Genomic DNA, 12802 nt, shown 5'->3' with positions numbered 1-12802 from the left:
CTCCTAGAGGGCCTTCCTCTTTTTCACTGACCCTCTAATTCACCAAGCATGATGTCCTTCTCCACGGACTGATCCCTCCTGATAACATATCCAAAGCATGTGAGACATAGAAAGATGTTTACCCGTGTTTTATTGACTATGCAAAGGCATTCGACTGTGTAAATCATAACAAAGTATGGATAACATTGCAAAGGATGGGAATTTCAGGACATTTAATTGTTCTCATGTACATAGATCAAGAGGCAGAAGTCCCCAGAGAATGGGGGGATACTGAGTGGTTTAAAGTCACGAAAGGTGTGTGTCAGGGTTGTATCCTTTCTCCATACCTATTCAATGTGTGTGCTGAGCAAAAAAAAATCTGAGAAGCTGGACTATATGAAGGAGAACAGGACATCAGGATTGGAGAAAGACTCATTAACAACCTGCATTATGCAGATGTCACAACTTTCCTTGCTAAAAGTGAAGAGGGCTTGAAGCACTTACTGATGAACATCAAGGACCACAGCCTTCAATACGGATTACACTTCAACATAAAGAAAACAGAAGTCCTCACAACTGGACCAATAAGCAACATCATGATAAATGGAGAAAAGATTGAAGTTGTCAAGGATTTCCTTTCACTTGGATCCACAATCAACACCCATGGAATCAGGAGTCAAGAAATCAAAAGACACATTGCATTGGGCAAATCTGCTGCAAAGGACCTCTTTAAAGTGTTGAAAAGCAAAGATGTCACCTTGAATACTAAGGTGTGCCTGATCCAAGTCATGATGTTTTCAGCTGCCTCTTATGTATACAAAAGTTGGATGATGAACAAGGAATACCGAAGAAAAACTGATGCCTTTGAATTGTGGTGTTGGAGAAGAATATTGAATATACCACAGACTGCCAAAAGAACGAGCAAATCTGTCTTGGAGGAAGTACAACCACATTGTTCCTCAGAATCAGGGATAGTGAGACTACGTCTCATATACTTTGGACATGTTGTCAGGCTGGAGCAGTCCCTGGAGAAGAGCAACATGCTTGGTAAGGTGGAGGGTCAGCGAGAAAGAGGAAGACCGTCAATGAGATGGATTGACACATTGGCTGCAACAATGGGCTTGAGCATAGCAATAATTGTGAGGATGGCAAAGGACCAGGTAATGTTTTGTTCTATTGTACATAGGGTCACTATAAGTGAGAACCAGCTCGATGGCACCTAACAACAACAACAACAAACAATTCGGTAGACCTGCATCCTTTGGGAGATAGTGCTTCTCTCATTGCCTCTCTGAAATACAGGCTCCCATGGAAAAAGCCTGAGACAGAGTCAATCCATCCATGTCAGTGTCCACTTTGCCAAGGTCTCCCTTTGATGGCCTTCAGCTCTCTAGCAAGATGCTGAGCTTGGAACCCTCTCTGGGAGGGCAATCCCTCGGAAGCCTCCTAGGCATATCCACATCTTCTAGAACCTTACCCCAGCCCCAGTCTCGCTCTCTCACTTTCATTCTATTTCTGAAGAATGTGCTACCTTTCCCCTGGCAACCTGCCTCATGCAGTATCTTTAGGTCTTTTTGCATTGGCCTCTCATTTTCAAGTCAACATCTCTGTTATCAGCCCCCTTGTGCCTTCTTATACCGTGAATACAGAAGGTGGACTCCTAAGGTAGTATATGTTATCGGGTCACCCAGGGTACACTACAGCACAGCCACTTAACATGATGCTCAGCCTACCTTCCCATTGGTCCCAAACTAGCAAGTAGACCCAGCCACGAGAGCATGATGTCACATGCAACCACCGGTCACTCTGGGCATGGGTCTCGCTACTGCACATTCCCATGTTTGGGGATGGAGTGGGCCAGGTACGACTGAAGTAAACTGTTGTGGTGAGGCCCAGGGTTCATCTAACTATTCCAATTGCATGGAAGCACAGAGCCTGAGGTCTGGCTACAGGATCTCATCAGGCTGGATTGCCGCATTCCGTGGCCAAAGACAGACCAGATTAGCACAATGAAGGAGGAAAGAAATATGAGAAAGTCTGTTGGGACATGGAATCTGAGTCCAGAAGTGTAGGAGGGAGATAAGACTGAGCATAGACTCTAGACAAGAGATGTCCAAAATAGCTAAGCAGCAAATGTTTATGAGAGATTAGGGGGTTGCACTTAACATACAAGGACAGGATGATGGACCCATTGCTGCTCAGAGAGACCCCATAGATTCACGGGTTACTGTTCCCAGGCAAGGGCACTGGGATGAATAGAGATCACAGTGTTGAAGGTGGTAGGGAGATGCTGGGTTCCTGAGCTATACATTTAGTGACATGGGCTCCTCCCTGGAAGGACAGAGATGCAAACCTGTGCTGGACAATAAATGTGGTGGATGGACTGCTTTGGACGCTGACAAGGTGGTGTGACAAGTTGACCTGCACAGTGGAGTTGCCATTGAATGATGAAGTCCACTTTCCCCAAAATGACCAGATGCCCTCAAGACCAACACACCCACCTTCACTTATAAGAGTGTAAATGCAAATCCGAACCACTCTCAAACACCTTTCTCACCTATCAGGTTGGCAACGTTTCCAAAACTTGAAGAATTATCCTCCCCACGAGGCTATGGGACAGGTCTTCTCACCCCGTGCACATGTGGGGGACTTGACAATGTCAACAAAACCCCACACACGTTTTGCCCTTAGCCCAACCTTCTCTTTTCTAGACAAAGATAAACCCACCCACAACAAAAAAATGACCATTCATTGTAGCATTATGTATAGTAGTAAAACATTGGATACAGGCTAAATGCCCACCTCTAAGAGGATGGTCATATGGGGCACCATTAAAATGGAGTACCCTGTACGTTTGCACACACATGTATGCACACAGGCAGACACATACACAAATCTGCAATGAATGGCAGTGCTTACCTCTAGTGGGTATGTTGGAGTTGACTCAACTGAAGCAAAAGCTGACCAGGGCCTTTGATTATCGATGCACTTGGGATTACACCTCTTTGATAGCCTGGCTTTGCCAACACAGGCTTGGCCATCCTGTGAACCAGGGATCTCATTCCTTGGAGCTCATTAATCCATTGCCATGAATGCTTGGGTTCGATTAATGTGTTATCATCTTCCTTCTCTTCTTGTTGTTTCCGTTACTGGATTCATGACAACACTCCTTCTTATAATCATTCCACCTGTGGCTACAGTATCCAGACATGGATGGAAAGGAGAAAACACTCAGTTCCCTAGAAAGATGGAATGATTGACTCATTCATTCCTCAAGCATTCACTGGGAGCACAATATCAGCTGGGTTACATGAAGTTTCAGATGTGAGTTATCACCCAGATTTTCTCCCATCAAATGCATCTGGCACTGTGTTGACATTGCTGGAAGGGCCTCCCGAGCTCTCCTCCTGCTCTGAGCCACAGACCTAGCAGAAACAGAGGAATTTGCAGTGGAACTTGTCTTGAGTGAATGACAAACACGAGGAGCTGATCATCCAATGTTCAAGTTGTTCATGGTGACAGGATGTGCTGGTCACAGATGCCCCTGGCCTCCCCGAGGGTGCAGAGAATACAACCTGTGGCCTTCTCCTCCAGAAGGCACAAGCTGCCTGGGAAGATAAGGCCAACATTGGAGCACCACAAAGAGAAAAAGACCACGGAGAGCTGTTGCATGCTGGTAGAGCCGCCGGGAGAAAGCAAAGGGGGTCTGCAGGTGGTATTAACTTGGGGGAGTCAAAGGGAATCCAGGATGATGTTGACTTCCAGAAGGCACAGGTCACCCATCTCAAACTTGAGTCCTAATATGCTGAGAGTGATAGAGTGATTTTTCTAAAAGCCATCTTTCTTGTTAACCCTGGCAGAGAAGCATGTTCTACACTCACATTTAGTGGATTAAAAACATGGGCTCTGGAGAGGCTGCTGTGCCCTGGCCAAGGATGAGAACCCCAGGTGCGTCCAGGACAATCCACACAGGGGCAGGAGCCTGAGGTACAGGTGTGTAAAGGCAGCACACCCATGTGCAAGGCAGGCAGATGCTGGGAGGTGCTCACTTTTCAACACAGAACATGGAATGGGAGGCAATACTCCTGCCTACATGTCTAGACCATAAAGGCATACTTTTCAGAGCATAGACGCACTCCTTTTCTTTATAAAAGAATGTCATTAAGTCCGACAGTCAGGGCTGTGACCACAGACACTGAAGACAGCATTGATACACCCAGGTGTCACCTGCAAATCACATTGGAGGCCACTTCAAAACAAGCACAAGAAGTTCTTTTAACCCTTTTGTGACTCATTTATTTTTCCCCTTTAATTCGTTGTTGATACTATGTGTTTTCGGTAATGGAGGACATGCTGAATCAACGAGTGTGTCTGAGCTTTTGGTAGGGAATATGGTTTTATCCCACAGTCCACAAGTACCCCCAGAGTCCAGAGGTACATATGTATACCCCTTGTAAACACACTTTCTACCCCCAGAGTCCAGAAGTACGTAAGTGAACCAAATAAAAACTTCCAAAATTCATGTTTTTCCTGTGAAAATTTCAATGATTTAGCACAACCTTATACAATAATGTGTAGAAACAGTAATTTGCAACACATACCTGTTTCGACAATTTCAAACTGTTATATAGAGCCCTGCCTGCAAGCACATATTATCAGTGGGACAGTAGCTTCCCAATGAACCCCAAAGTTACCAAAAGTAAGTGTAGCTATCCTGAAAGGTTTTTAAAGAACTATCTATGTTAGTTCAAATTGACAACAGCAACTAGAAAGGTCAGACAGGAAGCTTAGGGGGCCATGAGTTCATGTTCATGGAGGAGAAACAGTTTGGAAAAGGAGGATGAGAAGGGTTGCATGGCTTGAAGAATGCAATCTAGATCACTGAATTGTACATGTAGAAATTATTAAATTGGTGTATGCTCTGCTGTGTGTATTCCCAACAACAATAAAAATAAAATAAATTATATGTATATATGTGTGTGTCTGTATGTGTGTGTGTGTATATATATATATATATGTATATATACAATCACTCAGACAAAAGAAAACAGGGGAAAGGACAGGAAGAAGGGAGCATGTGCTCCAGTACTTGGCTCCGTCCATGGCTGATGTCCCTGCTTGTCTAGTTGGCATTGGGTCCATTCCCCCCTGTAGCTTTGCTAAGCAATGGTGCCAACATTATAAATAGTAGCATTAACTCATTAACCAAAGGCCACAGTGCTCTGCAGCGGCGGACACCAAAGAGGTGACCTGGCTGAGTCCAGCAGAGAAGCCATCTGGCTTGTCGAGGTGCCTGTCCATCTCTACAGCTGAAGCTCTCCCTTGCCCTGCCCCTCCCCTGTGGCCAGTTTGCCTTGTTAACACATTCCCCCAGGACCCCCAAGGCTTCGGTGTGTCAGAAAAGGCCTCAGTCATCATGTCGCTGGAGAGCATGGGGTCTCACACAGCCCAGGGATGCAGCCCTTCCCGCCAGGAGAGTCTGCAATGACAACTGACCAGCCTCTCTGTAAAGCTGCATCTTTTCTGTTGTATCAACACAGCATGGACGGATCAGGGCCACACTCCCCTGGGGGTGAAAGGGGAGACTCAATGTTTAGAGCATGCAGCTTTCTAGTACTGTCACCCCTCCAGCCTGGTCACTCCCTCACACTCCCCAACTATTTTCAGGAGGGGGCATGGTTGTCCCACATGTTGTCAGGGGCTCCACCCCTCAGCTGCCACAGGATCCATCTCTTTCCTCAGCCCTAGTTTCAGGCTGCATGGGTTGAAGCTCAGGATCCTCATGATGAGGGCTCAGGCTGCCTGGGATCACACTCCATGAAATGAGGGCACCCACCTTGGAACTAGAATACTGTCACTGCACAAACTCCATACTCTGCGCCAGTCCTTAGAGAGTGATGCATGCACTGTCATTTCACCTTCTTTGCATACCAGACCTTTTCCAAAATACAAGCTGGGGGTTGGTCCTTCTTGAGCTTCAGGGGTATCCCCAGACCTGGAGGTGCTTCTGACTGAGCAGGGGCTGAGCCATGTCCAGGATCTTCCAGCTTCTCATGGAAATCTTCTTGTGGCTCCAGCCTCACTCAGAAAGCCAGAGGCCTCCCCCCAGCTTCCCCCTGCATGTGCAGTCCTGCCAATTGCACTGACCTTTCTTACCCACATTTGCTTCTTCTTGGCCACTTCAGCCCTTGCCTTGTCCTGCCTCGGACATCAGTACACCCACACTGCATGCTAGTTGCTGCCCCCCCCCATCTTCCATCAGGCCAGCTGCAGCAGCACATGCCTACCTAGAACCTCCTTTCCTAAAAGTCCCTGGGCTTCCTTCCTTGCTTCCTTCCGACTGACCCTCATCTGGATTCTGGGGTACTGAAGAGAGCGGAGCTGGGAGCTCAGCCCTGACGAACTACAAGGTAGGAAAGTGCATGGAGAGGGAGCACCTTCCTGAGCCGCCATCCTTCCCCTGAAACAACCTGAGTGACAGGAGTGTGAGGGAGGCCAGGTTGCAGCTGAGATGGATGAGATGTCAGGTTAACTGTGTTCCATCTGCAAGGAGCATGGCAGGCCACACTTGCCGGCACACACACAGAGCACAACGGGACCTATGCACTCAGGTCTCCTGGTGACTGAGCCGATTAGCACATAGACCTCTACTGAAGCAATGCAAGCCTGCAGTCCAGTGCACAAAGTCCCTGCTAGAGCCAGAAGTAGATCCTCAGTGCCCATGGGCAAGGGCACCAGTGCTCCTGGTCAGGAGAGGGGACAGAGGGCAGGATTGTGGGTGTTTACCCTGCATGAACATGGCCCCAACATAGTGCCTGTCCCTCCCATGGTTGGCCCTAACTGAAAGATGTTGAATTCAATTCCAAATGGGCACTTGAGTTTTACAGGGAGAGAAAATCAGAGAGGAGAGAAAAGAGGCAGAGAGAAACGGAAAGAAAGAGAGTCAGAGAGAGAGATTTATATAGAGAATGAGAGAGAAACAGAGAGAGAGAGAGATAGCGAGAGAGGGAGCAGTCACAGAAGCAATAATAGAGTTCTCCACCAGGGCTGGCCTTTCTCCCTACAGGGATTTCAGGAAAAGCTCCTAAGGATGTGTGTGCCTGAGCAAGCTCTCACAGAGGGGAGAGAAGCTCTGGTGCTGGGAGGCTCCAAGCTGGAAGTGGAGGTGCAGGCAGGTGGACAGCCCTGCTAAAGATCCTGCCCCATCTGTGGGGCTGCTCTGCTCCCTGAGTGCTGGGTGACTTGATGACCCAGCTCCAGTGTGTCTGTCCAGACCTTTGATGTGTGTGGAATGTTCTTGTTTCGTGTTTTGTTTGTGAAACGGTTTCTCAGCATCTTATCTCTATTCCCTCCTCTTAGCCCCTTGTCCCAGCAGTTTGCCCTGGCTAGCCACATGTGTGGAATGAGATGTCCTCTGTACTAGGTAGGGTGGGTGGGGAAAGGTCAGCATGAGGAGAAGGTCAGTATGGAGGGAGGGTCAGCACGAGGTGAAAGTCAGCACAGGGAGGAAGTCAGTGTGAGGTGAAGGTCAGTGTGAACTGAAAGTCAACTGGAATGAAGGTCACTGTGGGAAGGCCAGTGTAGAGTGAAGGTCAGTGTGGGGAGAGGGTCAGCACAAAGTAAAGGTCAGTGTGGAATGAAAGTCAGCATGAAGTGAAGGTCAGCATGAGAGGAAGCCCAGCATGAAGGGAAGCCCAGCATGAGAGGAAGGTCAGCATGTGGAAGTTCAGCATGGGGTAAAGGTCTGCACAGGAAAGGGTCAGCAAGGAGGTGAAGGTCAGGATGAGGTGAAGGTAGGCATGGGGTGAAGTTCAGAATGGCAAACAAATCTACAGAGTGTGGCTCCAGGCAGCCCTAAAAAATTTGGTTTTTACAGGGGTTGGTCAAAATAGAGGTTGAGAAGGGATGCTGGCACGTTGGGCAGTGGGCGGTGGGTTTGTTTAGTTTTGTATGATACAAAGAGCTACCAGACATGATCATCCGCCAGGTTGGAAGGAGGTGTTGGGATATGAGGAGGGTGTCTGCCCCAGCCATGTTCAGGGACCTCACAGGAGCTCCTCAGATGGCTGTTGGTTTACCCTCTCCACTGAACACGTCTCCTCATCTGCACATCTATGTGCATGTCCTTCGCATGGCCTATGGACCCCAGAAAGCCTGGGCCTGACTTCTCCCACTATCCCACCTCCCACCCCCACGTGGTGGCCTGTGGAGTCCAGACTCTTCTCAACCATGGAGGAGTTAATATGATGGTTGACTTGACCCTGCAGACGTTGGGAGTCGCAAGAAATGCATTTGTACAGCACCTGGTTCACAGGAGCAGCAAACAAGATGTTCACTCTGTCAACCTCCCTAAATCTAGCTTTTGGTGAGCCCTTAGACTGAATCCAATGTACCCTCTTGCATCTTCCATACTCACACCCTCTTCCCTGGCCACATCCTGAACTTCTCCACTAACATGGCACTACCCTCCCAATCTTTGGTGCCTCCCATCCCCCATCCAGATCTTCCCAGCCCTTCAAGCTCCACGTTAACCCTGCACTCTCCAAGGATGCCCACCTCCACTCTTGCCCATGGTGATCTCATCTTCTTAGAAGGTGTGCCATAGACTTCTTGGACCCCTCATTCTGCAAGGTATCTCCTGCAGTGATCAGGATCTCCCCCAAGGTGCTAATTCTATGCTGAGCACTTGGGGCATGCTGGGTAAATGGAGTCTCATGTCTCAATCACTCATTGTGACAACAGTGCTGCAAAACAAACTCCCAGAAACCTCCATGTCTCCACGCCTCCCACTACCAATGCCCTTGGGAATATGGCTTCCAGCTCTTCCCAGTAAGAGGCAGAGCCCATCCTCCACCCTTGAATCTGTGCTGCCCTTGCTGCTTGCTTTGCTCAGTAGAATGTTGTGGGAGTGAGGATGTGTTAGAACTGAGCCTTGTGCATTTTCCCTTTCTCTTGAGAACAGCCTGCCCTTCCTGGGAGACCACATAGAGCAAAGAAAAGCAGACGTACCCTACATCAGCCAGCCCCTGCAGTCCTGCCAACCTTAATGAGAAGGCCCATCCAAGATCAGTTGTTGTTAGTAGTTGTCAAGTTGGCCACCAACTCAGGCGATCCCATGCACCGTGGAAAAAACGGTGCCTGATTCTGTGCATTTCCACTATCAGTTGTGGATTGTACCATTGTGATCCATAGGGTTTTCATTGACTGACTTTTGGAAGTCAATTACCAGGCCTTTCTTCCTAGATTCAGTGTAGAAGCTTCACTGAAACCTTTTCAACATTCAAGCCCCCACTGACACCCAGATGCTGGCTTCGCATGAGGTGCATTGGCTGTGAATTGAGCTGGGTCTCTCACATGGAAGGCAAGAGCTCTACCACTGAACCACCACTGTCTCAGGTATACAGGCTTAGAGCTGATGGAAAAACTCAAGCAGGAAAAGGAATAGAAAGTGACGGAAGCCAATATGTACATGAAAGCTATAATTGAAGCTTTCACTCAGCATGACCCTGAGGGGGGGTGCTCACTGTGATGCTCCCAAGGAAACCCTCTCGGGAGGAAGGAATCAAGACAAGGACCCAAGGTGAGCACCTGGAAGAGGGTAGGGTTGTGTCGTAGGTGATGAGGCTGGGGAGGTGGACAGCATCCAGGTCCAGAGACCAACTGGGGCCATGGCCAGGACTGGGAGGTGAGCCACTGGAGAGATCCCCACTCTGGCTTCTGCGGAGCACTGAGGGCAGAAGACAGTCAGGGAAAGGTGATGTGGCTGAGACAGGATAGAGAAGAAAGCATGGAAGAAATTGTTACCTGAAGTTTCAGGTGAGCAGAAATTTCCTACAGATATCAGATGCATCAAACTTACACACAGCCATAACTTGTCCTATACAGGTTGAGGAACATGATTTTCTTTACCTTTTCCATTATAACAACAACAAGAGAGCACCAAATCCACTTTAGAAAACAGGAAAAATCAACCGTGTTTCCATCATGCTAAGTAAGCCCTAGAGCCATGGTGGTACAGCGGTTAAGAGCTCAGCTGCTAACCAAAAGATCGGCAGTTCGAATTTATCAGTCGCTCCTTGGAAACCCTATGGGGGAGTTCTAATCTGTCCTTTAGGGTGGCTATAAGCCAGAACCACCTCGACAGCACATAACAACAGCAGCAAAGTTACTCTCTGGATTCAAACATGTCAATGATGATGAACATGGCACAGGACTGAGTAGTGTTTTGTTCTGTTATACATAAGGTCACCATGAGTTGGAGCTGACTCAATGAGGCAACCAACAACCAGATGCTCTCAGTATCTGTCTGCATACAGGCGGACTCTTCATGGTTGCAATCTGGGAGCACAAGCAGCTGCACAACCAACATTTCCACTTTTTCTGTTCTGAACACTGTGCATGGTGCTGCCCATCATCCTAATGCCCTTTGTCATTTGTCATGCCTGTGGAATAATTCCTCAAGAAGTTGCCAACTGCAGGCCTGTGCACTCACCACATTGTGACAGAAACACCAGCACCACCACAATTTCCCTTCATCAGTCATGATGCTGAACACTGAAGGCAGGACAAAATAGGGATGTTTGGGTGATTAAGGGGAGCAAGCGGGCTCTCTTTCAAACAGGGTCCTGGAGATGAAGTGAACATTCACCAGCTAGTTTCAAGAGGGTCTTGAGACACTTCAGGCTGCAAACATCCTCCCAAACTTTCTCTCTTAACAGGGACCCTCTCATTTTGCCTTGTGCCAGCAGTTCCTCAAACACAGCATTCATCAAGTGGCACCCAGCTACGTTTCCACAGAAGGAATTCTTTCTAATTAAGCTGCTCGAGCCAGGATAAACCCTGCTTAGATCAGGTGGAATTGTGAGTTTTGGTTTGTCATTCCCTTTTTCAAACCTATATGAAACCAATTTCCTTTATCATTAAATAAAAACATGAAGCAGAGACGAACGAGGGAAGAAGCTTTCTCATTTATCACCCAGACTCAGCCTCCTATACTCTGCCCTCACCCAGCAAAGTTCTCCAAGAAGCTGCAATAGAGATAACAAATTAGAGAAATGCACCTTCAAATAAACATTGATGAGATGAACAGTATCGCAGAACCAGGCCGAACCAGGTTCTTTGGGGGAGAAGTACTCAGAGTTTAGCAGCCAGCAATCCATAGGCAGACGTTATTTTTTTTCACACAGACGAAACAAACAGAGCAACCCTCAATGGCTCTATTTCATGGCTGAGTGAATTCTACGTTGGCCTTCTTAGGAATGATCAGAATGGGAGAAAATGAAAATAAAGAGCTCACAACCCTAATCCTTAGAGGCATATAAACATATTCATAAACACAGGAGATGGGGGGAGAAAAACCCTCAATTGAATAGCAGGTAGTTAAATGAATTTAGGAAATTCTCTATTGGAAGGGAGACATTTCCATGACTGTCTGTTTTCTTTGAATAAACTCCAGTGTCAATCCTGAGTATTCATCACATGCTTAATTAGTGACCAAGTGTTTATGTACAAGCCAGGTAGGTGCCTCTCTTAGAAAACTTTACTGCAATAACACATTATTAGATATTGATGAGATAACAGTTTTTTTCAGAAAGAAAGGAAGGAAGGAGCAAACAAAAAGAATGAAAGAAAGAAGGAAAAAAACAAAGAATCGTTCGATAGTGACAGAGGCTTTGGACTGTACATTTCTAGGTACATGGAAGCACTTCTTTGCAGATATGGTTCTAGTGTCATAAAACATTTGATCTGGAAGTTTCCAAACTTTCCTTCTGGTAAGTGAGGGCTCAAGGTGCTGCCCAGGGCTAGGGTTCAGACAACATGATCTACTTGTAGCATTGCTGGGAGCTAATCTTTGGCCAGATCCAGGGCAGAAGGAGAGGCATCCACTCATTCCCTCTTTCATTCACTTCTCCAACAATAGATGGCTGCTTCGATGAACAGAGTAGGTCCTGGGATAAACCATGAAAAATGCAGACACAGACATTTGCCTCTGTGGAGCTCACATCCTTATTTTGTTAAAAATAACCATGATATTAATTAACTGGAAAGAACCAAATGCCATGGGTGCCCAGGTGCCAATATAAATTGAGCACCACAAACAATGTGGAAAACCTAGATGCAACCCAAAAAGACCAGATTTCCTCAAGAGACTGGGAGTTGGGAATGGAGGGGGACTCCAGGAAATCAATGTGGTCTGCAGGGCAGGGTGAAATTGTAGATATGGGGTCTAGAGTGGAGCAGCTCCAGGTGCCTCACCTAAGCTTGTTGGGAGCTGCTGAGGAGCCGCTCATTGTTCCATGGAGAAAGACCCACAATCAACTCTTGAGTCTTCCAACTCAGAGCCGAGAGCTCTTCACATTGGATGACAAGATATAGAGGTAGGTACCGAGGCTCAGAAAACCTAAAGCCAAAGTGGGGGGCCAGTTCTTCCCAATATCCACAATAAGGACACTGTGTACAGGAAAAAGAGACAGGGTCACTTTTCCAGTTCTTTTGATCATTCACAATCCATTACGTTTCTGCTCATTGTCTTATTAGAGTTCCTAGGAGTTTTCAAATTTTAGTATTGCAAGTATGCTGTACAAGGAATGTTTACAAATACTGCTGTTTTCTAATTCATTTATTTCTGTTCTTATTCTTATTATTCCCGCCCTCCTGGGGATTTACAATTATTTTTCTATGTTCCTCAGTTGACGGAATATTAATACTGTTTTTGGTTTTGTTTTGTTTCTCATTTTAAGGCTGTGAATGTACCTCAAATTACAGCTTTGGCCAAGTATTTTATTTTGTGTGTTGTTATGATAACTATTCAGAAATGCTGGAT

The sequence above is a fragment of the Loxodonta africana genome, chromosome 4 (assembly GCF_030014295.1).
Source record: "Loxodonta africana isolate mLoxAfr1 chromosome 4, mLoxAfr1.hap2, whole genome shotgun sequence".
Classification (NCBI taxonomy): domain Eukaryota; kingdom Metazoa; phylum Chordata; class Mammalia; order Proboscidea; family Elephantidae; genus Loxodonta; species Loxodonta africana.
The sequence above is the reverse complement of the archived record's forward strand: the minus strand, read 5'-3'. Positions refer to the sequence as shown.